Here is a 27,521-nt window from a genome sequence, read left to right on the forward strand (position 1 = left end):
TTTGAATCTGTTCGATGAACTGTTTGCAGATGTGTGGAAGTGGTAAAGAGGAAAGCAAAGGTTAAGGATGAGCCAGAGTTTATCGAGATGGTTTGGTCGTGTCGAAAGAGCGGAGGACGATGGGTGGGGGAGAAGGGTGTATGATTCTAAAATGTAAAGAAGTATAGGAAATAAAGGGTTTCCAAATAGCTCATGAGTACGTGAAAGATAAGAGGTGAACGGCACTGTGTTTATGTGTGTGTGTGTCTATGTGTTTGTGGAGGGTTCGTTTCATTGCTGATGAGCCTTTTGTGTAGTTATACGATCTTTGGTATTCAGCGTGTTCGTTTGATGAATTTATGGTGGCAATTGTGATTTGATTTACATTTAAGCCGTAGGTTAGTGTTGGGTATTGTTTCTCAGATTGCCGAGATTTTGAAATATTGAAATTGACTCTTCCTGGGACTCAAATAATGTTTTATTGAATATTAGCTTGTGAATAAAATATAATGTCTCCTTTTCCAGGATCAAGATACCTACTAAGACATAAAAATGAGAGTGTAATAATTCTATTTTTTTTATAAAACATTTTGCAATTTCATTTCCTCTAAGGCGCATTTTTTTTTTGGCTTTGATTCTTGCTTTTAATTCATTTTTCTATATGTTAATATAATGCTTATATTATAAGCTTTTGGTCATTTCCAAATTGTCACTTAAGTCCCATTGATGTCAAAAACACTTCCTCCACACAACTCTCTCTTGGCATGGGATAGTGTTATTCAAATAAAACAATTACCCACAACAGGATAGATTAATTTTTTCCAAAACTGTCCCGCGATGCATAATAAGGTAATTCTGAGGAACAGCTCCGCACGGAGGTATTGATTATTAATTAAAGTTTTTTTTTTTTACTAAACTTTATTGAAAAGGGTGTATATGATGTGGTACAGGTAAGATAACTTGAAAATTTTACCGAAATGTGATAAATTACCGTCTTTTGTTTATGTTTTTACGTTAAATCCCGGAGGGCTTGTAAGAAGCGGCGTTCCGCGGAGCTTTTCTACATGAAAACATGAACATACACGGTAAATTACTCACATTATTAAGGTAAAATTTTCAAGTTATCTCACCCGAATTGCATCGTATACACTCTATTCTACTGTATGTTGTTTAGTAAACAAAAAAAAAATCAATAATGAACAATATCTCTGTGCGGAGCTCTTCCTCAGAATGATTAATTATAATATTAGTATAAAACCCTCCAGAATCCACTAACTTGATCTGAAGAAAAAACAAATATATTATTGATTGGTGTTTAGGATAAGTAAGAAAACTACATTTTAGTCCACCATTTTCTGTTTATTTTCTTTTATTGACTTTAACAGAAAACGTAGCCGTCTCTTTGGGTGGCTTGTAAATATATGTATGTCAAAACGCTCTTGGAAGAGCTCATAACCTTGAATATTCTTAACGTTTTTAGCGTGTTCGAATTAATTTCAACTATTAATAGTTTCCTGTTTGCAATCTAATACATATGAAAAATTATTGGTGAGCTTTTTTAATGGTTATTATAGAGACCGCGTGAATTATCACTAGTGAAAAGGTCTCGACTTCGTATGACTGTGGGCATGGCGATATTAATGTCAATGCTTCAAGCATTTTGTTCTTTCACGTTAGGAACTAATGTGATCTCTTGCCTGAATGTCAGTAGTCTCATTGAATATTATCATTATAAACGGACCTGTCTGAGGTGGCGGTTTCCTTTAACGAAAAGTGATAATCAGGTTCTCATTCTTTGTCTGACGAGTACTAACAGCAGCTCTCTTATCCGATCCCATTCCATAGGAAACGCTCTGTAGGACCAGCAGTTATTTTATATACCATTACATTAGCAGAAACATTTGAAGAATCATATGGCGTATTCCTATTAATTTTCAAATCCACAGTATCATAACAGTTAGAAAATAAGAAAGTATTTATTTTTTTTTTCTCTAGAAAAACATGATATTTTTAGTCCCCCTGATATCAAGTGGGAGCTTATTGTATAATACTGGGACTGCAAAACTAAAGGCTCTGAATTACATCAGTACCCCGGCCAGTAGGGAATCTCTTCTCTTACATTTAGGGCCAGTGCGTCTAAATGTTGCAGGCCAATAATTTTTTGGAATGATCTTCCTTCCAATATCTGTGAAGTCATAGCTTGTAAGCCGAAATGAAAGTCACAGATACCTGCAGTTTAGAGTCTAACCACTTATATAGCTTAATTTGTAGACGTTTCTCTTTTGTCTTATTTTTATTTTCATTTTTTATTTAGCTCTACTTCACTGTTTTTTTTTTTATTCCTTATTATGGAGTTCCCTTCTGGGAAACATTGCTTAGACAGTCAATTGCAACTTAGGTTTGTACTGTGATAAGGATACTTTCGTCCTGAGAACATAATTTTTTTTTCAAACGGTAATCATATTACTGTTTGTGATTGCGAAGTCTAACTAAGAGTTAGCTGTTTATGGACCTAAATAATGAGCAAACTTTGAGTGTTTACACTATTGACTCCATTGAAATCATATTTCAGGCTGCTGTGCACATTTGAAAGCATTTCATGGGTCTTCTATTGGCATAAGTTCTGTTAGCTTGTGAGAAGTTTCTGAAAATTTACAAAATTATATCCTGGCTTCTTATTTGTTTTAACATCGTTTTTGCATGTGCATAAGAGTTGGTGTCACAGGAGAATTCTTCCCCCACCAAGACATTAAAGATACTAGAGATAAGAGAATAATAATACTACTATCTAGATGCTGCTGTCAGTCTTCTTGCCTGGAGACGGGGGTCAGATGGTACTGTGTCATAGTTGACACGGTGGGTATGAAGACTACTGACGTTTACGCTGCCTGGGAATTAGGGTAGGCCTGCCCTACCTGCTATTACATGATATTCCTTGGGTGTACGGGTCTTATTACTGATGAGGCCAGGTGATGTCTTCCCACTGGGAGGCAATTGAAGTGCTGATTTCATTTTTGGTAGTAGGTACGATGGTATTGGAAATCACTGTACTCAGTTCGTTTTCTTTATTACTCATTACATCATGCCAAATTTCTCCCAGGTCTAGTCTCCCGGACTTGGTTAATTTACATAGTCTTCAGAACTCCTGGACTAGATCCAATTTACATATTCTTCAGGACTCCTGAACTAGGTCCCTTGCAAGGGATAGATAATAACTTGTATTAATAATTTGGTAAAATAGCCAAAATGAAGGGTGGACCGCTTGACGTCCTTTTCACACCAACAGCGTTCTCGTCCCTTACATGTTTCTTTAGTGTTACCAATATGCAGACGAAAGATTCAGGACAGCGCTCCCACATTCAGAGCGAAAGAAAAACAAAAACAAGGGACTGGCTACACTTCTATGCATTCAATGTCCACAACGAAAACGAAAACATTTTACAGTCCCAATCACCCTTACAACAGCAGTATAAAGATATTAGAGGAGGATGATGAATCAATTCCTAAACAAATCAATAAATTTTGGTGGCTTTGAAATTTTTGGGCCCCATTTCAAACGATTTCATTCAATTCATTAAGCCCTCCTGCCCTAGCTTTGAATGAGACCAAGTTACAGTGCTGAGGAGTTTACTAACTTACTTAAATGTACCATGAAGTCAGAAACATTATATTCTTTCCAACAAAGTGCAGTTGAGAAACAATCAACTATATTTCCTGCACCAATTCTTTTTGGGTGATGCCACAGGGGTTCACAAATACGCATTTAAAAAGTTTAACACATATAATTAATATTTAAAGGACACAACAATCATCCAAGTTACATTAAGAAGCAAGAAAACATTAACATATTACTGCAAAATTGACAAAACGTTACGTTACTTCGATAGAGGAAACATAAATGGCAAAAAAAGGGGAGTTCTCAGAATATTCTTATGAAGAAATTACTGCAATTACGACGACAGTTCACGAGGTGATGGGGCTGGATTTTTACGAGAAATTTCTTCTAAACTTGATCTTTCTGGGTTTTTGGAAACAGGCCGATCCTCTAAGATGTTCCAAACCAGTACTACAAGAGAAACTCTGAGGAGTATATTGACAAGACCCATGTCACATCTACAAAAACAGGGCACTAACAAAGCATCAACTAAAAAACAAACATTAAAGTAATTTAATCTTTGTACAAAAAACCTTTCGTCCATAAAGTTTTAAACATTGGCATGTGCCATTACAACAAGAAAAAACATATACATTCTCAACCTTAAGTTTGACAACACTGCAATCAGAAGAGATTTAATTTTATAGAGATGGATAAAATTTACAAAATTACAGTGTTTTACTATCATTAAATATTAAAATACTAATTTATACAAACTCAAAACAAAGTTAATATAATAAAAAGTCTTCATGTACATCAAACAATCAAATCAATATATTTTTTTCATGAAACTGGGAAATACATCAAAATTAAGTATTCAAGAAACTCCTTCAGTTACTATATAAAGGCACATTTTTTCAGAGTCTCTTTCATGTTAATCATAACCATTCTTCATCACCGTGGAATGGCTTTAGTTTATTAGCGCTCGTTCTACGATTGTATCATCAAACAAATTTTTCAACACATACATTTTGGATCCATCCACAATTTCTATCAGGAAATGATTAAATCCACTTAACATTTAATTTTCGACTAGTACCAGGTATTTGAGTCTCATTTGATTATCTCAATGAACTTTGGCGATATCAGAATCAGTCACTTCATCATCAATTGAAAATGAACTTATTATTTGTGTAGCAGGTCTAGACAAAGAAGACATAATGTGACTGTTCACCTGTTCTCATGATCAAATAATTAAGGACCAGTATAATCAACGCCTAAATAGGAAAGATCTACTGATAGGATGACCCTGACACATGACATTCAACAGGGTCTTCATAGTCCAAACACATTCTTTCTGATATGCTGTTACCTTCAAAACACATGTGATGAAACCAGTGTTTATGTTGTGCTTTTGGCAAAGATCTCTAAACTGCTGTGATGTGAATTCAGTACCATTGTCAAGAATTACACACCCTGGAATTCCAAAATCATTTAAATATTTCTGAAAATTCTTACTGAACACTTCTGTAGTCTTATTCCTCAGTGGGTAAAACTTCACAAAGCGTGAATAATGATCAATCACTGTAAGAATAACGGTACCCGTTTGCACCAGACATCATATCTGTCAAATCAATACTGATACGCCCAAGGGTTTATGTACTGGTGGGAGTTCTTGGAATTTCAACTGATTAGGATGAACTGTCTTTATGAACCTGACATGTAATGCATTCTTTAACAAACTTAACCACATCAGATCTAAGTGAAGGTCAATAGAAGTAAGTCTCCAGAGCATCAATAGTTTTCCTTCTCCTAAATGACTAGCAACAGACTCATGACCAAATTTCAAAGCGGCTTTCCTAAGCTCCTGCAGAACCACAAGTCTTAACTGAATACTATTGTCATGCTTGTCAGCACTCAGATATAACAAGCCTTCATACAGCATAAACTGATGGAGGCCATTCCACCATGAACGCTCTGGGAAACTTCTTCCTAGGCAGTTTTTTCCTCCTCTAAGTATGCAATCAATTCACCCCATCTTGTTTCACCTACCTGCTTAGCCATGTATTCTTCCTTACTCAACCCAAGATAATTGTCTTGATTATTGTGAAAGATTGCCCTAACTGGCCTACTTAACTGATCAGCTATTTCATTGTTATTCCTGGCCTATACACAACTTTGAAGCGATAATCCTGCATTTCAATAATCCATCTATTCATCCTAGGTGACTTTGTCTTTCTTTTGAATACTGACGCAAGAGGTTGATGGTCTGTGTGGATTGTAAACATGGTAGTCCCCAAAGGAAATGATGAAACCGCCTACATGCTAACACAATTAGCCAAGGCTTCCTATCAGTAGTATAATATCTCTGTCCTACAGGCTTCCATTTCTTTGAAAAGTATCCAACAGGTTTCAAAAGGCCATCACTCTCCTGCATCAGCACTGCACCTACATGATCCAGACTAGCATCTGTGAATAGCTGAAAAGGTCTTGTCATGTCTGCTTTTATGAGCAAAGGAGTTGTCATAAGGAGCTGTTTCAACTGCTCAAAACTAGGCTGACACTCTGGTGTCCATGCAAAATATTTCTTTCATTCTTAAGAGATTGGTTAAGGGGACAGCAATTTTAGCAAAATTTTGTATGTGCTTACTGATAAAATCCACACATTCCTAAAATCCTTCTAGTTTCTTTGACATTAGTAGAGCTTCATATCTCATATTCTGATGGTACTTATGTTGTCAGGACAAGGCTTGCATCCTTCTCTGATATTATATGGCCAAGAAATTTTATCCTTCTTGACCCAAACTGACACTTCTTGATGTTTAATTTCACACCTTTTTCACTAAATAATTTGAACAGCTCTTCTAATCTCTCAATTTTTCTTCCAAGCTGGGTGCCCATACTACAATATCATCTAAATGATTCTTTATGTATCCCTTTTTTAGTAATGGAGCCAAGATATTACCTATTACCCTTGAAAATATAGCTGGGCTGCAACTCAAACCAAACGGTAACCTCTTAAACCTATATAAGGAGACTCCATCACTAAACGTTGTCAGATCTCTACTATCTTCATCTAATTCTACCTGATAATAAGCAGTCTTTTATGTCCAATGAAGCATAAAATTGATTCCCTGATGCTGGCTCAACTAACTCTTCTAACCTAGGCAAAGAATGGATGTCAGTTTGAAGGTGGGTATTGACTTTCGATAGTCCAAGCAATTCTTTGAAAATTGTCTGTTTCATTATAATGACTTACCAAAACACTGTAAAAGCTTTTATCTCTTAAAATTCGACACGTCCGAGATATAAAATTTCAAACTTTGTTTGGAACGCTGATATAATTGGCGGGAGACCCAGACCCCAACGGATGCCGGTGGGGTGGTGTGGAAGGCGATCATACCCACTGTCCCAGGTCAGTTTCAAGGGGCGATTATGAACGCATCTCGAGGAATTTAATTGTCCGTCTGTCTCAAACTGTTTGGTTTTCCTGCAGAACCTCATTTTGTTTCTTTCTGGCATATCTCCTTGGTGAAGTACTCAATATCCTGTTTATTAATCTAGCTAGCGTAGCTTAACTGAATTTGGTAGCTATGTCTAATTCCAGTTTCTCTGGATCCAGAGTTTCTAATGAGGGAATTTGTGCTTTCCAAACTGGTCAAACTTAAGTAGGGACCGCCATTCTATTTGTGAACAACGGCATACATTTCAGGAGTGTTCCCAGGAGAACACATGTAGTGAGTGTATGGAATGGAGTCAGGAGTTTTGGCAAACGTACAGTTCCCATCAGGTAAAGCTGGTTAAGGATAGGGACAGGAAAGCTTTTATAGTAAAGGAAGCTATGGCTATCTTCTTCGCTGGTGGCATCGAATTTAAATCATCTACTTTACCGGGTGTTCCTCCCCTCTCCTACCCCTCCTCTAAACGCTGCTTTTTCCCCCTTATATTCCCTCTTCTTCACCAGCTTCCCAGTATGTTTTCCTAAAGCCAAGCCCAGCCTCGAGGCTGATAAATCAGAATTCGTGCTTTTTTGGAAATCAAATGGATGGCAAATGAACGGTTTCATGGAGTCGGTCTAAACGTTTTAGTGCACCAGAATCAAAGATAGTCCGAACGTTAGCGTGGTGATGACGTCAGTGTTAGTGATAACAATGTTGTTGTTCGTGATCGTGTTTCAGGTGAGTCTGCTCATTTTTCTGACTGTTTTGAGCAAAGGCAGCTGTCCCAGCCTTCTGAGGCTAGAAGACAGTTATGCGCTGGCGAAAAGGTCAGAAATTCTTGCTTACGAGCAGGCTCGTCCTCAACACAGGAAAGCCTTATCCCTGGTGGTGTAAGTAGTAAGCTTGACTCGTTGCAAATCATCGAAAAGCTTGAGGCCCAAAGTGTTTCTCCATTATTACGATTTCGCCATTGCCGATCTTCTCCATTCAGCCGACATCACAGGATAGTGTCTCCAGGATCTTCATCAAGACGGTCTTAAATCATTTAAGCAGCACTACCTAAGTTTTAAGTTCTTAGGGGAGAGTAGCAGCAGTTCATCTTCAGTCTCTTCATCTTCCAGCTCTTCAGATCCTCCCCCTCCTCGTCATTGCAAGTGGGATCATGCCTCTCGACCCGTAAAGAGGCAATCTTCAGATAATTCCTACTCTAGGTTACTAAACTCTTTAAGAAAAGGACAATTAGCCCTGTACCTGTTACTCAGGGTGGGGTTCCGATCAAGAAGTTACATTTCACACGCATCCTCCCAGGTCACCTAGGGCAGCCAAGATGCCTAGCCCTCTCCAGAGAGGTCGGCCTCAGGGGTGATAATTTCTCCCCTCCTACACAGGAAGCGTCGGCTCCTTTGGCTTCATCCTTGCCTTCACAGGAGTCTATTCTGCTGGAAGAGAAACTAGAAAAGGTGGTCTGCAGAGTCCTCCACCGCCTCCAAGAAAGCATTAAAAGAAGTAGAGGCTTGGTTGGAGCATGAGATCCTCGGTAAATTTGTCGTTTGCGTACCCTCCTTCAAAGCTGTCTGAAAAGGAGGCAAAATTATTACAGCACAGGAACTTCTTCACTGGGCTCTGCAATTTCAGCACAAGGGGACTTTGGCTCCCTTGTGGACCCTTCAAGACGCATCTCCTTTGAGGCGGCCAAGACCTTCTTTTCTGCCCTGGATGTAGAACATTTTTCCAAAACCTCTACAAGCTCCTAGAGATTGTCAGCTTTCTCGATTGGTCAGTGGGAGCTATTTTTAAGCAGGTGGAGCAGGCTAATGTCGCAGAAGACGTCTTGAGAGAATCACAGGATTCCTTTCCTGCACCGACATTGCTATCCATGATGCGGCAGGCGAACTTTCCTCCCTCTTCGCCATGGCCACTCTGAAGAAGAGGAGACTTGGTGCTCTTTCTTATCTAAGTCTGTGACTAATTCACGCAGAAGACCAACGTTTGACAAGGAGGCCCTTTTCCCAGAAGCAGTAGTGGAAGGCGTCCTTTCAGCCATGGACAAGAGGGCGTCATCACACATCCTGTCAGTGTCTTCCAACAAACCGAGGCCTGCTCCCGCTCCTTCGACCAAGGTGGTATCTCCTCTTAACAGACATCTGTTTGGCAACTCCAGGCCCAAACCTTACTTGAAAGGTCCCGCTCCAACTCCAGGGTCACAAGTTCTCCTCGAATAACAGCTACAAGGTCGTCCTGCCAGTAAGTAAGAATCCTGTCCTCCATGCACTGGTGGGGGCCAGACTCAGCCTCTTTTGGGAGGAATGGAGAGACAGAGGTGCAGATCAGTGGGTGGTTCAAGTTTCCAGCAGAGGCTACCACTCCATTCGCCCAACCTCCTTCCTATTAGATTACTTGGCAAAACACTTTGTACTATTTATGAGAGGTATAAACCTCTCGAAATAAATAGTACAAAGGGTGAAATTCAAGAATTGAAAATAGAGTGAACACTGATAGGTACCTACAATAAGACTGACGAAAGGGACATCATTTCAATAGCTCCCACATGTCGAAAGATTAAAATTAGGAATGAGCTGATCCCTGAAAGCATGCGTGTTTACCAGAACAAGGATGCACTAGAGAGAAAAAGCTGGAAAATTTGATTGCACAGCAAGATTGGTCACATTTAGATGATGAACAGCAGGCCCAATTAAAGAATCTGGTCAAGGAAAATCACCAAGTTTTCACAGTGGAGTAGTGAAATAGGAAATTTCAAGGGAGTTCAGGGACATATTAAAGATTTCATTCAACCACCATTGGCCTTTAATTCTGAGGTATATTCGAGTATTGTATCTTTTATTTCATTTACAGACACAGCATAAATACCTGCAGCAGAGGGAGGTAGGATAATATTTTTCTTTAATTTTATCTCATCTACTCCAAGGCTTAATGGCTGAATAGTTTTGAGATTCCTAATTCTCCTTGTGGAAGGTCTCAGTTTAAGAAGCCGCACATGATGATATGTAATATTATCCCAAATTACTATACCCTTTATACGATCCCATGTTAGACGAGCAACATTAAGCAAATCTGCAAAATAGAATTTCTGTATCTAACAAGTTGTCTGGCACAATAAAAATAAGTGAGTAACAACTCTAGTGCCACTATGAACATCTAAATAAACAGATCCTAGTACTGGTACAACTGCCTGGGTGACTCCCTTTAACCTTGGTAAATTTCTCATCTTGGCAGGCTTCAAACCTAAGCTTTCCACAAAGGATTTCTTAACTATACTGGCACAGCTACCTGTATCAACTAAAGCTTCAATCATGTTATCATTAACCAACAGACTGTTACTAGGAGCTCGTGCCAGACTCCTAGTCAGCTTGTACCTACTTTTCCTGGACATCCTACATGACCTCTCCTACTATTTTGTTGGAAACAATCGAAACAAATTCCCTTGGGAGGATCAAGAGGACAATCAGACAGATTATGGTCAGTCACTCTGCAAAAGGCACAATATTTACTATTACTTTTGTTTCTTCATGTTTATTTTCTCCAGGTTTTTATTTAACTCTTCAATATTTCTTTACTTAAATTATCAAGCTCATTCTTTTGTATTTCCCCTGTTGAACACCTGTTACTGGGGTTGATGAAACAAGATTCCCAGTGCCTGAAATTGGCAAGACTCTATTCCCATTACTACTATTCATTCCTTGAGCCCTATAATATTTTTCTTCAAATGTCATGAAATTTTCCAACGGAATATGGTCTGCTAAGAAATCAATTAGTTTGGCTTGTCCTCTGAACTCAATCCCTTTATAAATTTTGTCTTAAGGAATTTATCTGATGTTGGAATTGATCATTGGGGAATTTCAAAGGTAAAGCTGAGATTTTACAACTAATTTATTAATAAAGGAACTAGGAGGTTCATCAAAACAGTAAGTCATGGCAGTAATCTCTTGCCATGCCTGTAACAGAGTGGCTGAGCCAATAAACTGCTTCTTCATAAGTTTCTTAATCTCATCCCAAGATACATTATTACCCTGTTTTACTAATGCTGCTGTTAAGAACAGCTATATCCGGTTCAGCCGGGCCATTGCCACTTCTATTCTCCTGTCATCTGAGCTAGTGCATGACTCCTACTTGTTAAAAAAGTCATTAAGTCTGTTGTCAGAAAGAACTCCCTTGAGTTCAGAAAGTTTGAGAAAGGGCTACATCTTTCTAAAATTTAACACTGGTACATTCTGAGGAATTGCTACTGGAGAATTTATTGAATAAAAGACCCATATGGATTGTATTATTAAAGGGATAAGTAGGCTGTGGTCCAAGGAAAATTGGTTTACAGTCTGTTGACCTTGTTCAGGGTTTACCTCAAAACATGATGATGGATCAGGTGTGGATGGTTGAACAGAAAAAATTACCACTTCATCAACCTTTAGGTGGTGTTGATGAGACATTTATGGGTATTAAGGGCACTGTACTTGTGATAGTAGTTGTGTTTTGTGGTGGGTATTTGAAAATTTGTACTAGGTGGTATTGGGGTCTGTATTGTGGGGTTCCTCAGTTATGGTTCTGAGGTGATCACATGACAAGACGGATCATGGAATCTCTTCAATGAGGTGTAGGAGACATTATGGGTGCTTGAGTGTTATTATGTTTGGGTGTTAAGTGTTGTATTGTCCCCTGTATGTCAACCAACTTCTGGTCCAAGTCTTTGATTTGATTTGATAGATCTCCCACTTGAGACCAAACGTCCTGGTAGGACTGAGTGAAGTTCTTAACTGTCTGTAATGTTTGTTGTGTTTCTTGCTCTAATTGAATTAGATCAATATATGATTCATCATTACCAGTTGCCATTGTTACAATATTTCAAACACTTATATATAATCAAATAATAAAATGTAAACTACAATATAGACAATATCCTGCAATCCGTCACTATAGAAATAATGAATATGCATGTAAATAAGTCACGACCTTAATCAGATAAACATCAACAATATTGTATAAAGAAATGCATACAATATGACAAAACATTATAAGTGACCTACATAATATACAGGCACAGTGGGTATGGATCAATAGCACTGGACTAAAGATCCAACACAGCTGCCACCAAATGTCACGGGAGAATTTTTCCCCACCAAGACATTAAGATATATGAGATAAGAGAGAATAATAATACTACTATCTAGATGCACTGTTGTCAGTCTTCTTGCCTGGAGACAGGGTCGGAGAATGGTACTGTGTCATAGTTGACACGGTGGGTATGAAGACTACTGACGTTTATGCTGCCTGGGAATTAGGGTAGGCCTGCCCTACCTGCTATTACATGATATTCCTTGGGTGTACGGGTCTTATTACTGATGAGGCCAGGTGATGTCTTCCCACTGGGAGGCAATTGAAGTGCTGATTTCCATTTTTAGTGGTAAGGTACGATGGTATTGAAGAAAATCCCTGGTACTCAGTTCGTTTCTTTATTACTCATTACATCATGCCAAATTTCTCCCAGGTCTAGTCTCCCGGACTTGGTTAATTTACATAGTCTTCAGAACTCCTGGACTAGATCCAATTTACATATTCTTCAGGACTCTGAACTAGGTCCCTTGCAAGGGATAGATAATAACTTGTATTAATAATTTGTAAAATAGCCAAAATGAAGGGTGGACCAGCTAGACGTCCTTTTCACACCAACAGCGTTCTCGTCCCTTACATGTTATTTTTAGTGTTACCAATATGCAGACGAAAGATTCAGGACAGCGCTCCCACATTCAGAGCGAAAGAAAACAAAAACAAGGGACTGGCTACACTTCTATGCATTCAATGTCCACAACGAAAACGAAAACATTTTACAGTCCCAATCACCCTTACAACAGCAGTATAAAGATATTAGAGGAGGATGATGAATCAATTCCTAAACAAATCAATAATATTTAAACGAATAATTTTCCCATTACACTGGTAAGTTCTGTCCAGTGTGTAAATCACATAATTATTATTGTGTTTTCCCCTAACATTAGGTTTAAGAAAACGTACATTATCAAAGTCTGATTTTCATTATGCCAATAACATATTTTTGGCCAGAGTTCAATTTGTTTATTAGTATCACTTCATTCTGTTATGTCAAATTCATTTATGTACCTTAGATTATCTTCTGTTGTATTTTATTTATTGACTGATTTTAATTTTCATCATAATTAAAGGGAACGTTTATGGGAATACCTTAGCTTCTGTATTCTGATGGGGCTACATTCCTGTCTTGCTCGTTGCCCATGTGCCCTTAAACCAGCAGTTTCCACAAGGTGGTTGTAATCTGTATTTTGTTATGTCCTTTAAAACCTATTTTCCTCAGGCCATATTATATTACAGAATAGCGTAATTTTCTTGTAACGTATTCAACTTAAGTAAAGCAGACTACTAACAGGTTTTCTTGTCTGAAGGTGACTAGTCAAGAAAAATTCGATAAATTTCCCTTATATAACAGTTAAAATTAAATAAATTTGAGCTATTTTTTACACAAAATGAACAAACCTGAAGATAAAGAAATTTATCATCAAGCATATAAAAGAAAAAAATTATGAAAACAGTGATCATAAGAAGTGACGTTGCAGAGGAAACTGCTTTGCTTACTACTACACCTGAACTTGTCTAGGATGCGAAGTGCTGTCATTCTGTGAGTGAAACTTTTTCATATTTAGCACACTAGTGACTGTCTACTCTGTGTGTAGTGTTAAAATGCATATATGGTTGAATTATCAGTCGGTAGCTTGGTCATAAAGTTTATGCTGGAGCCAATAGCATGTAAGTTACCCTAGTCTACAAGCACCAAAGCATAGGCTAGTAGGCTGGACTTCTTTCGGCAGTTCTAGGTTAATTAGCTTAAAATTAGGGTAATTGGTAGAACTATATAGTAGCTCCGCGGCGGTGACGGCACAATAACTTGACTTTTTCTACAGTTTTTGGTTGCTAATTATGAATATACCTTTAATTTTTGGCGCTCGAGTGTAATTAACCTGTAATTAACCCCTGAGGTTCATCCAACAAGGTAGGGGACCCGACGGGAGAGCAGGGGTAGAACTAAGTTATAGGTACACGGCGGGTATTTAGCGAGAAATGGCAGTTTCTTATAGTATTTTTGATGCTTATTAACAATTTAACGTTAATTTTTGCAAGGTCGGCTGTAATTAACATACAATTTACCTTTGAACTCTACCCACGGTAAGGGGGACCCGATGAGAATCCTGGTTTCCATATGCGATCTTCACGAGACAGAGCACCGGGCACGCCTGTTTGAACGGTTCATATCCCGCCTGGCAAGTGCAATAACTTGTTAACGATGGGTAACCCCGGGTCAGTACTAAACACAGCGAAGGGACATTCCATTTGGCCGACAACAAACAAATGCACCGCCAGTGTCAGAAGCCCTAAAAGTGTTGAAATAACCAGTTTCCAAGGTACTGCACTTGCCAGACGGGATATGAACCGTTCGAAACAGACGAGTTAAATGCTCTGTCTTGTGAAGATGTAAATCTTAGGAAACCCTTGTTGATGGACTTCAGGGACAATTACAGGTTAATTACAGCCGACCGCCAAAAAATAACGTTGAATTGTAAATAAACAATTAAAATACTATAAGAAACTGCCATTTCTCGTAAATACCCTGTGTATTTATTACTTAGAAATACCGAGCAGGGTTATGGGTGGGTATACCCTGGGGACAGGTGATCTGCTCCCTCCCAACCAACAAGCTAGGGGACCCGATAGGAATGTGGGGTCCTGGGTGGGGTATACCCCTGGGAGAGTGTTATTTGGCTATGTAACGGCTCACCCGCACGTTTCTATCCTACAATTTAGGGGACCCCTAGGGAAAGCAGGGTTGTGGGTGGCGTAGATGATGAGGCATGAGAAACTGGCCGAAATTTACTTTTTACGGCACCTCAGACATGAGAAACTGCTAAATAAACAGAGAACAAACAAGAACATTAAATGAGCCGACACAAAGGCAACCCCTCCCATTACTACTATCCTCCCGAACATTTATTGCGGAGCCATCGGTTCATCCCTCACTCCCAAAGAGGCGCGGAGCTGATATTTAGAATTACCCTGGTTTTTCATGCAAAAATGGCTAGGAAATGACAAGGCATTAAAAGAACCTAAAAATACCAACCTAACTTACCCTAGGGGTGTTTACCGGTTACAACTTTGCCGTATTAGCTATGAAGGGGTTGGGGGCCGGTATTGTCTTACCGTATAAGTTGTAACCTGATTAATTATGTTTCTCTGGTATTAAGCATTTGCGAAAGTTATGTATTGAGAAGAATTTTTTTATTTTGATGTGTTTTGCCCAAGAAAAATATAAATTATAATGTGGGAGGTGGCTAGAGTCTTCTGAAAAATAACCAAAATTAGTATTTGTTGGGATAGAATGCAGAGTAAGGGGTCACAAATTACTTGGAGGTCCAGCCACCCTCCCCTGGCCAGGTTAGGACATGGCATCTGAAGTTAGGTCAGGTAAAGGTATGTCTGGTTAGGTGATATTCCTTCTGAAATGCCACCTGAGAACGACGGGCACAAGTTCCGCTGACAAAAAAACGTAACCTTTCCTAGGATGCCATGTCCTGACCTAACCAAAATTACCTTCCTAACTTGACTTGGGGTGCAATGCCCTGACTGTGGGGGCTGGGGGACTTTGCCCCTTGAACCCCCAGGTAACACTGTTGCGTACTCTAAATGCACTGGTTCCAGGCAATCTTAAGCTGTGGAAGTTAAAGGAGTAATGCTAGGATAGGCTACTCTAATTCCTAGCCACCACCGAATTTAACATCAGAAATTGTCGAATAATAGTCGTTATGGTATTTTTTCAATGGGGTCCCATGGGAACAATATATATTTACATATTTATAAAAATATGAGGGCTTTCATTATTTTTCCAAGTCCAGCATTATTGTTCTGGATGCATTCTATTTGAAGTTCTTGTGCATTAGGAAGTGATAGTCCTTGTAGCTCATACATTATTAATGAGTGTGTGAGCTTACTTTCTTTTTTGTTATGTAATAATAATGTACCTTTTTCAACCAATTACTTTTTCAACCAATTAAAACTTGAAAAGTTCTTATCATAAAGTACCCATATATTTTCGTGACAGTTTCTTCAGCTTAACAGTGGTGGCCTTGTGTGGTGACCTAGCACTCAAGTAATGTAATATATGGTACACTTTTACTTTGATATCACTGCTACTCCCATGATCTTGGTATTTAGTACCAGCCTCATGGGAATGAATGTTAAATTGTAAACAAAAGATAGCAAATATATTGGTAACAGTAAATTAGCAATAGATTTAAGTAAAGTGTATTACAGAGACCTAGAGCACAGCAAAAAAACACTAATATAAAGTTATATTATAAAATGAAATATTTAATATATTTCACTGAAGATGTAAAATGACTTCTTATCTTTCTAGAAGTAAGGTACTCCCTCACTCAGATAATTGCTTCTAAATCCACAAGACAAGCCTTGGCCAAAAGAATTGATTACCACCCCAGTCACATCTGTGGTAATCGGATCTTTCAGCCAAGGCTTGTTTAGTGGGTTGCCCCTTTGCCAGTTAGGGCCTGGTGTGCACAGTTAGGTTGAGATGAATTTGTTTACTGTATTTCACTTTAATGATTTAGGTTATAGTTCTGTTGTGAGATTAGGTGGGGAGAGGGGGTGCAAGGGGCAAAGCCCTCTTCCCCAGCCAGGTAAGTACCTGTTAGGTTAGGTCAGTTAGGATGCATTTTTGTATTTTGCTAAATGACCTTTATGGTGCTTTAAGTTATGTTAGGCAAAGAGTCCAGAGGGATGAAGAATCCCTTGGTCAGGTAAAGACATGATGCCTTATGGTAGATTTGGTTTGAGTAGACTAGGTTAGGATTGCATCCCTGTAACTATTCTCGCTATATTTCCATGCGTATTTTTTTTTTTTTTTGGCTTTTGTTGTGATTTATGCATGTATTACCTTTCTGACTGGAGCATTGCACACGTTTTTGGCTTTTTCCCTTGAAAAAATCTACAGGGGACCCACATAATTATTTTACAGAGGGAAGGGGGCTTGTGATGTTTGCACTAAAGGCTGCATTGCACTGGCTTTTGTCTTTCCCTATCCAAAAGCCTTGGTTCCATTTAGCTAGGAATTAAAGTATTATAGTTTTACCGTTATAGGTTTGTGGGATTGACGGCATTAGGTTTACCCAAGGTCTACATACTGTAGCCAAGGCCCAGTGTGAGACGAAAAAAGAAAAACGCATGCTTCATATGGAAACATGTATGTTGCCCCTGACAGTATGAATTTCTTACCTGTTCTGTATACAGGAAAGTTAAGCATAAAGTAGTTAATTGAAGGGCAGATCAAACGTTCTTACATTATTTTGTTCCTTTTTTTTAATTTTCCTCAATTGCATTATTGTATTTATTTAATGTGAAACTTCCTGTTTGAAACAATGTTTATTCATTAGTACATATTTGTTAGCTATAATAAATAAGCTTGTGAAACAAGTACACTTTAATTGCTTGAGACATTTGTACGTTATTACTCAATTTTTGCATAACACTTCAGATTAACTCAGCATCATGTTGTTAGACTGAATGAAGAGAGTTTGAAATAAATTTAAGGCCAGGATGTTAAATTTTTTCATATACTGTACATGCAAAATGATCATACAGTATTGTCAAAATGATTTAGGTTGTTATTTCATGCAAAAACATTTTTGGATAACAGAATAAACAAAATTCTTCTATTCACTCAAATAAATATGCTTGGAAGGTGTATGTTAAGTAGTAATCATCCACAATTATAAAAAATTCTACAAAAGCGTACAAAAGAGTATATTGAGGTACAACCTGGGCATGTGCTTAATTGCCCTATGCTAAATTGGGAAGCAAACTCATGCCTTTTACAGCATGTAATTTTTACCTTATACTGCCTCTGGCCATTCCTTCAAGTGGACTATAAAAATAAAATTCAACGTGACTGCATAAAAATTCAACTGACCATCCTGACCTGACGCCATAATCATTGACCACATTAATTGCCGGAGGCTCACAAAAGCCTGGTAATGTATACTTGATACAGGTAAAGAAAATGATAGGTACAGAAGAACAGGAAAATAATCTTACAATTACAGGGTGTATAGTATACAATGAAAAAGGGCTGGACTGACGTACGGAAATTATAGAGAAAGGCAGAGGATGCCAAGAAGACCTATTAGCAGGTGATATTTCTCTATTAAAACACTAGATAAAGAATGAAGACATTGTCAGGTGTATCAGAAGAATTTAAGATAAATTTTGGTAAAGAAAATCCACAATTATACGTATTTATGTATGTATGTGTGTGTGCATAATCTCTTTAAAACAGACGCTTTCACCAACTTGGTGAAAGCTTCCATATCAGAGAGAATATACATACATACATAAATATGTATCTATACATAATTGCAGATTTTCTTTTCATATTCTAAGATTACAAGGGAGTGATGGTAATTATTATAAATTATGGTGTCCATCAAAGATCAATGCTGTTTATCAGGGTAAAGGCAGTTACAAAGGCGTGCAAAAGAAGTCCCTAGGATGGTAAGCTAGTCTAACTGCAGTCTAGGGAAAAGGTCAAGGTAGTTTTTTGAGAAATGGAAGAGTTGAATGGGGAGGAGAGCTTATGGTGACTGGAATGAAAGCAAAGGGAAAAATACAGTTAGGAAGGTAGCCATGTGGTTGTTGTGGGAAAGGTGTTGGGGTGAACCCTATATTGTATTTTGTACCAAATGTAATAGATTGAGCTTCAAACGGTTCTCAGGGTTGCAATATATACTGTACTTGAAATTAGATGTTTTTAATGCTTGAAATGCATTACAGGAACTAGTGAGTAAGAAAGGAATTTGAGAATCCTGTTGTGGTAGATGGGCAGATATTAGAAGAGGTAGAGCATTTCTGTTACCAAGAGGACAAACCGAACTATGAAGCAGTTGAGAGAGTAGCAAGAAAGAGTAGCTGCAGCTTGATAACATGGAGAGAGAAAGGTAGATTACTGATGAATGAAAGTACCCTGTTAATAGAGAGAGCAAAGATTTACAATTGGTGTGCAAGACTTATGCGGTAATACTCTGCAGCAGAAGCTTGAATACTAACAAGGAAAATATAGGAAGTTTGAAAAGATGTGACCACAGAATGGCAAGATTCAAGGCCAGAGTGCAGTGTAAAGATCATGTTACGAATGAAGAATTGGTGAAGAGATATAGTACAGTTACTGAAAAGACTGAAATGAATGTTTTTGGTTTCTCTATGAAAGGCTGTAAATGCAGGTTCATGTAGCTAACCTAGGCATGTCACAAATTCCTAAAAGAAAAATTAAATATTTAGTCAATTGTTTTGTAGATACAGTCATTAAGCTTGTGGGCTACAGAAATTATAATAAATCTGTTTCTCTTCTTGGAAAGTGAAGCACTGCTTGATTTGGCTGTTTATTAAATTTTTTGTTATTATTTCAAAATCATATGTATTTGAAATTATGATTATCAATACTTTATTCTCTGTTGTAAGCCTTGACACTACTAAGTGGTTCATAACACTGCAATATTGCATGTGTTTTTGAGAACATAATACTTGTCCATTAGCCAAGGCTTTTCAATTTTACCGACATACTTACAGTGTATGAGAATAAGTATACCATAGTAAAATTGTTACTGTACTCAAATAGGATGAACGTTACTGTAAGGTGATGAAAAATGTTTACTTTATGGGATGCTCTCAACAAAGCACTGAGGAAAAACACAGTTGTTCAGTACAAGATATTCAGTTCTAGTATGAGTTTTGTGGTGCTTTCATGATTTTGTGTGATGAAAAGCATCATATTTAGGTCCTTGTGTGTGCAAAATTGATGCAGCACTACTGTACTATTATAAAATATGTAGTTAAAATCAAGGAATAGATAAAATAAAAATCTGACTTTTTAAATAGTTTATTGTAGATGTAATTTAGCATTACACATGTTCACTGTAACATTTTGTATATTTGTTGTATGAACAATTAAATGTTCTGTGACTCATCCAAGATCTGTTACAGTATACTAATGCATGACCACATTTATTTCGAAATTCTGTATTCATATTGTTGTGGGTGAGGATGAATGAGAGAGAGAGAGAGAGAGAGAGAGAGAGAGAGAGAGATGGGGACACACATAAATGACCTTACTTAATCTTTCTCACCTTACCTGAACTATTCTTATATCAGCTATCTTGTGTTTATCCTTGAATATCCATTCTACCATGCATATTCTTTGGAAATTTATTTGACACGAGCTGTGAATATTAGGTCAATGTTGTCCTTCTAGTCAACTGTATTCTGTAGACTCTAGTGCTTTGTTGAATATAATTAGGTTAGTTGTAAGCTAGTATAGTTACCATAGGTTAGCTAATAGGCAAAGATTTGGAAAGGCAGTGTGAAGCAGTGTTATTTATAGGGTTCGGCAGTTTTATTTCAGCATCAAAAATCATATCCTGGATGCATCCTTTAATAGCCAATGATTTTTTTTTAAGCTGAATTGGTGCACTTTGGTTAGTAGTATTTTGTCATGATTAATGTTACTCCAATAATTGTAGGATGTTCTCAGAATTTTCTGTAGACTTTACTCAGGAAATTTCATGCTGTAGGTCTAGTATAAGCTAGCTAGGAAATCAATTTTTAGTTTACCAACAAAATTATTATCATCATCTTGGGAACTCAAGGACATTCTCTTCTCTTTCAGCTTAAACAAAATGATGATCCTCAACACACACTGCATTGTTGCTGATGCTGGTATCAAGATTCCCAAACAGGTACCAAGAGGACAAAAAGTGCCATAATTTGTGTATGTATGAACTCACTTTTAGGGTAAAAACATGTATATTAAGTTGATTTGATAAGCATCATCTTGTAATATGTTTTAACTTACTTTTCTATCCATTGGGAGATATTTTTGAAAGTATCCTTGTGAAAATTTAAGGACAGGCCTAGAAATTTAGAATTGTCATCACTGCATCTATACTGAATATTCTTATTGTGCTTTCTTTTACAATACTACAGAATGCATATTACTTGGTCTCTCATTTGAAAGATAATACAGAACCAGATAATTTTCAGTATGAAAGCAAATGTAGCCTACATGGTGTAAAATGCTGTTATATACGGAAGCACCCTTCGTAGGGTGTATAGAATTGTATCAGAGTTGACAGAATTATCATCATTAAAATTTGTTCCTCAGGTTTTTCCATTATGAAAGTGGACATCTTAGAGAGTTCTCTCCCCTCTCCTCTGTCTTGAACAACATCTGCCAGAACTCGTATCTGGACCTAGTCCTCTACTATGGCCATTTCTCTATGGTTATCTCAATATTCATATAAGTTAGCACTTAGTTACTACCATGTCTACCACTGCTGGGACTTGTTTCTCCTGTTGTGGCGGAATTCTCACCCACAAACAACACAACACGCAACACTCACCCTGATCTTCGGTTGCTGGAGATGGATAAGGTCCACGGTCGCCAATCACAGCACACAACCACGAAACAAAAACTTAAACCGACCCTCCACCAACAACGAACAAACAAAAAAAAAAGAAGAGACATGAACCATTAATGCTGGTACCAAAAAAAACAGACGAACTCCCCGTTCACTTTCAAGGTTGGACCTCAACTGCCCAAGACTTCCCCAAAAACCGAAAAACTCCCGACAGACCGACAGACAGAGAGACAGCCGTAAACCAACTCCAACAACCGAACCACTCCACAATGACAATTACACTCTCTCTCTCTCTCTCTCTCTCTCTCTCTCTCTCTCTCTCTCTCTCTCTCTCTCTCTCTCTCTCTCTCTCTCTCTCACACAAAACGTTGGGAAATGCTAAATAAAAACAAATTTCTGATCCTCTATATTTCTCCCCCTTTTAGCATTTCCCAACCAACACCTTTCACACCTCTTTCAAATCGCCTTACATAACACCCACGGATGCTCCCTAGCAGGTCCTCTAGATCGTGTTCATGGGCACGCAATCATTCTCTCAGACTCGCTCTCTCTTCCAGCAACATTCAGATTTACATTTTCTCCTCCATTCTCTCTCAGATTCACGCTATCTTCTTCACTATTACCACTCTCAGTTTCATCCACAATCTCATCTATACCCTCTAACTCGTTCCCAAATACCTCCCCAATTCTTCAACTAACCCATCCCATTCGCTCATTGACCTTTCCAATTCTTGCAACGATTCATTCATGCTTTTAATCACTCGCATATTACTGCTACGGCTCTCTTACTCTTACACTTTCGCCACCTCCAACCGTTCACTAACCCCTACACGTTCAGTCAACTCAGTTATATCAAACCCGCATATGCTATACATTCTATTCATACCATCCCATTCATCCGTATTACACGCTTTATCACTCATTTTCACTTTGGCACTCATACCCTATCACACAACTTACGACCATTCAGTTTACTTACGTTCTTCCCTTTCTTACGTTTTCTACCATACTCTATCAAAACAAATTGCTGATCCTCATGCAACAACCCCTCACGTACATGCATCACACGCACCGCTTGCATCCTGGAGGATCCACCCATTTGAACCCCCTTCACACTCAGTTTCCCGAATTCGCTGTCACAGTCACCCTCTTTCGTCTACATACACTTGATACATGCCCTTCCATTCCACATTCGACACACTTCGCTCTCGGGTCTGAACACATTCTCGCATAATGCCCATTCTTACCACAGTTGCCACATATTACATTCACTCGGGTACCCCTACAACCATTAGCAATATGTCCCACCTGTCCGCACCTGTAGCATTTAACCCCCCTATCTTTCGTACACTCCCTTACCAAATGTCCCGGTTGCCCACACCCGAAACACACTCCCAAAGCCCACCTACACTCATTCTTTGTATGTCCTTCCTTTCCACATCTAAAACACTTATTTCGACTTCCACTCATCGACCTTCCTTTGTACACTACTATCCCTAACCCGTTCAACCCGTTGTTCCCTTACAAACCCACCATTCATCCTCACTGGCACCTCCACATTACTTGCTCTTACACCTATCTATTACACTATCGGCCATTCTCATTGGGCCCCTCAACACTGCATCCCTAAAGCTTCCAAACTCTGGCACTCTCTCATCTACCCCAGCCCTTACACTTACACTTCTGCTCTCTTTATAACCCTGTCAAGCTCATAATCTTCTACAATTTCCAAAATTTCTCCCCAAGTCAACCTTTCATTCGTCCATCTTTTCTTCTCCTTCCGCTTCAAGTTCACAAATTCTCTAACTCCATCTGGCACTGTCCCTAACAACTTCCGTACTAACTCCTTACATTCATCTATCTCATCATCCCCAAACTTCTTCCTTGCCAACGTCTCCAGCCTACAAGCATACAGTGACAAGGTTTCCCCAGCTTTCATCCTTGCCTCATCAAATTCATTCTTCCTCTTATACTTAACACTCGCTTTCATACGCCTCGCTTGCTCAACTAGTCTAGCTTTCACCTTGTCATACTCAACATCTCCCACACTCATAATAACCCTATACATATCAAGCAAAAACCCAGTCAAATATTCTCCTAATTCTCGTGCCCACACTCTCTTACTCTCTCCCCATACTTATCCTGACAAAACCTTTCATACTCCCTAAAGAAATCATGCACATCCCTACTTCCATACTCATTACACCTTTCACACCGGGGTACCTCCCTCACATACATAGCCTTTCTCACTTCTTTCTCACTTTTCACTCACTTTCGCTACTTTCTTGCTCTGTCCTTTCATACCCTCTTCCGAATACAAAGAGTCCACTTCTGCACTTACATTCATCTTACTCATTACACTCTTCTTCCCCCTCTTTTTATCCACTTTTATCCACTCACCTCCATCCACCTCACTATCATCACTACTGCCTTCACCCTCTCCCCTTCTTTCCTGCCTTTCCCACTTCCTTACCCTTCTTACCAGTTTCCTTTCCCTTTCCCTTCTTCCTTTTTTTCTTCCCCTGACTTATCCTTACTTTCCCTCTGTTCCTTCCCTTGCTTTTCATTCCCTTTTCCTTACCCTGCCTCTCATTCCCTCGTTTCTTACTTCCTATTCCCATATCACTTTCATCACTCACCTTCCATTCACTTCTTCCTCCTTTTCTTTCTCTCTTGCCCCTTCACACGTTCCAGAGAACCTGCCTCCAACAGCCCTTCTCCAAAAACACCCTTGAACATACCTTTCATCATTTCTTCCACACCTTTCATCATTCCTCCAACTTTTTATCCATCCTCTCTTCCATCCTCTCTTCCATTCTCTCTTCTGACTCTTTCATCTCCCCTTTCATTTCTTCTTTTGCACTTCTTAGCATTCCCCATCTCCTCCAACTGACTCCTCAATCTCTCATTCTCACCCCTCAACCACGTATTCTCCTCTCAACCTCACCAGTTCCTCTTCCATCCTTCTCTTCAGTCACACTACCAGCCACCAATCTCACTTGCAGCTGCAATACCAGCTGCCCACGTTATGCCAAATATTATGTGGCGGAATTCTCACCACAAACAACACAACACCAACACTCACCCTGATCTTCGGTTGCTGGAGATGGATAGGTCCACGGTCGCCAATCACAGCACACAACCACGAAACAAAAACTTAAAGCGACCCTCCACCAACAACGAACAAACAAAAAAAAAAAAAGAAGAGACATGAACCATTAATGCTGGTACCAAAAAAACAGACGAACTCCCGTTCACTTTCAAGGTTGGACCTCAACTGCCCAAGACTTCCCCTAAAAACCGAAAAACTCCCGACAGACCGACAGACAGAGAGACAGCCAGAAACCAACTCCAACAACCGAACCACTCACAATGACAATTACACTCTCTCTCTCTCTCTCTCTCTCTCTCTCTCTCTCTCTCTCTCTCTCTCTCTCTCTCTCTCTCTCTCTCTCTCTCTCTCTCTCACAAAACGTTGGGAAATGCTAAATAAAAACAAATTTCTGATCCTCTATACTGTTCTTACTCATTATGTTGCCAAACTCTCCCTGAACACTTTGGATATGTCCTCTTTTGTGAAATGGTCTTCCTAGTGCACATCACTCATGAACCTTTGTATTTTGTAGTCACTCCATTTCAAGAACCCTTTCTGTTTCCTTTACAAGTGTCTACATGTCTGTTGATAGAGAAGCACAGTCTAGCAGATATAATTTTTATTTTTTGTGTAGTTGGAAGCACAGTAAGTGAACATGAATTCTAAGGATGTAAGGTGCATGTGATGAATTACTGGACCCGAACCCTTACAGTGCACATTTGGAAATTTACTTAGTTCTCAGTTACATTTCATGTGGGTCTCAACTGATGTTGAGTTACCTTTCATTCTTTCATGTGACAGTGCAAATATTGCTTTGTTCCTTTAGGGATACAAACACTACACGTTTCATGCTCTCTCTCATGCTGAAGCAGGTTCTCCCATGAGAGTTGGCTCTCCTTCTGCAGTAGTTCTCTTTCTGACCATTTATGCACCAAGAGAAGGTCTTCCAATTCCAGGCCCTCCAAATTTTTCTGGTGACAGCCTCCCGGCTGTTCACCAGGGTCATCACCCTGGTCTCAGCCGGGGCCCACTCAGGAGGAATCTACCTGTTACATTACCTGGACGACTGGCTCATCCTCGCTTCCTTGGAAAAAGTATACCTTAGTTTTACCAGACCACTGAGCTGATTAACAGCTCTCCTAGGGCTGGCCTGAAGGATTAGACTTATTTTACGTGGCTAAGAACCAATTGGTTACTTAGCAATGGGACCTACAGCATATTGTGGAATCGAACCACACTATAACGAGTGAGAAATTAATTTCTATCACCAGAAATGAATTCCTCTAACTCTTCATCAGTCGACCGGGGAATTGAACTCCGGCCCATCGAGTAACAGTCCGCATCGCTTCCTTGGAAGGGAAACTACTTCAGAACAAGCAATGACTCCTGAGTCTGCGAGTAGTGTGAATTGGCAGAAGTGTGACTTGATTTCAAAGCAGTGGATCAGGTGTTTGGGTGTGATACTAGACACTGCAGCAGTGAAGGCTTCCCCAGCACCTCCCCAGATAGACAGCCTCATAGAGGTTGCACGGCAGTTCCTGGAGAACAAGGAACGACCTGCTTGACAGTGGCAAGTGGTCCTGCGTCATCTTACGTCCCTGGAGAAACTAGAAATGATGGCAGTGTGGGTGGCACTGCAGGCATTTTATCATCATCTACACAGGCACTTGGTAGTCATGAGCAACACCACCACTGTGGCAATTTATGTCAACAAGCAAGTGGGATTAGTCTCTCCGTTGCTGTGCTGGCTAGCCATCGAGATGTATGATTGGGCATCAGTGCAAATGATCAAGCTGAAAGCTAGGTATGTTTTTAGCAAAAAGAATATCCTAGCTGACCAGTCAGAACTGAGTGGTCTGTATATTATGCAGTAGTGGAGAAGCTCTTCAACCTATGGGACCCCACTGATGATCTATCAATTTGCCACCAGGGTAAATCAAAAACTTCCAGTCTTCTGCTCCAGGTGCCAGACCTGTAGGCAGCTATGCAAGATGCATTCCAGTATCTGTGAGGGATTATCACCTTGAGCCTTTGCATGATATTAGTGGTTCCTGGCTGGCTGACATTGAGTGGTATGTGGACCTTCTGTCTCGCCTAGCAAACCTCTTATGAATCCTCTCATTTGGTCACTCTTTTGTCACAACTACACACTCGCAGGTTCCACCAAGCAGTTCAGTCGCTAAAACTTTACAAGTAGAGGTAATCCAGCAACTCCTTCGAGAGAAGGGCTTTTATCGCAGAACAGTGAAAGAGATGTCTAGCTCCCTCCACAGCTCCTCAGCAAATGTCTACCAAGGAAAGTAGGCCCTCTTTTTTTATTGGTTTCCTAGAAGGGGATGCAGTTTGGTCATTACTCCAGTGGGTAGCAAACTTTCTGATGTGCATTCGTTAAGACAAGGGACTGCTGTCAGTTTTGGCTGTTAAAATTACTGGGCAGCTCTCTCACAAGTTTTCTGTATATAAGGTGTAGATCTTTCTGCAGCTAAAGAAATATCTATGCTTATAAGGAGTTTCAAACAATCATGCTCTCCTCGGAAAGTTAGACCCTTGGAATGGGAGCTGGCCATGGTCCTATTAATTCTGAGAGTCGCCCCCTCGAACCCATTCTGATTCTCAGACAAGGATCTCACTTTAAAGACAGTTTTCCCCATAGCCCTTGCTTTAGCCAATAAATTTGGGAAATTACACGGATTGTCCAATCTCATCTGGCACTTGGAAGGGTGGGGCTCACTCTTCTCCTTTGTTCTGGAATTTATGGCTAGAACAAACATTCCCTCAGTTCTACTTGGGCTTTGAATTTGTCCATAATGTAATATAATGCTTTCATTTAACCTAATAATTGCATTGTTTCATTTCAAGTTTTTCTTAGTGATCAATTGGTTTTGCTTATTGATGATTTT

At 39.2% G+C, this 27,521-nt stretch overlaps 1 protein-coding gene across 4 annotated transcripts in view; it reads left to right on the forward strand.

Annotated features, from left to right (window-relative positions):
- The window catches only part of LOC136841761 (zinc finger protein 665-like), a 248,156-nt gene that overhangs the window by 200,640 nt on the left and 19,995 nt on the right, over positions 1-27,521 (forward strand). Inside the window, exons 1-3 of one of the 4 annotated variants that reach the window (XM_067109032.1) lie at positions 13,626-13,672; positions 18,889-19,052; positions 20,777-20,878. The gene's annotated coding sequence lies outside the window, so the exon portion shown is untranslated. Of the gene's footprint in view, positions 1-2,551; positions 2,696-13,587; positions 13,673-18,888; positions 19,053-20,776; positions 20,879-27,521 lie in introns of those variants that run through there. The other 3 variants (XM_067109033.1, XM_067109031.1, XM_067109030.1) reach the window with 3 other exon arrangements.

Source organism: Macrobrachium rosenbergii, chromosome 9 (assembly GCF_040412425.1).
Source record: "Macrobrachium rosenbergii isolate ZJJX-2024 chromosome 9, ASM4041242v1, whole genome shotgun sequence".
Classification (NCBI taxonomy): Eukaryota; Metazoa; Arthropoda; class Malacostraca; order Decapoda; family Palaemonidae; genus Macrobrachium; species Macrobrachium rosenbergii.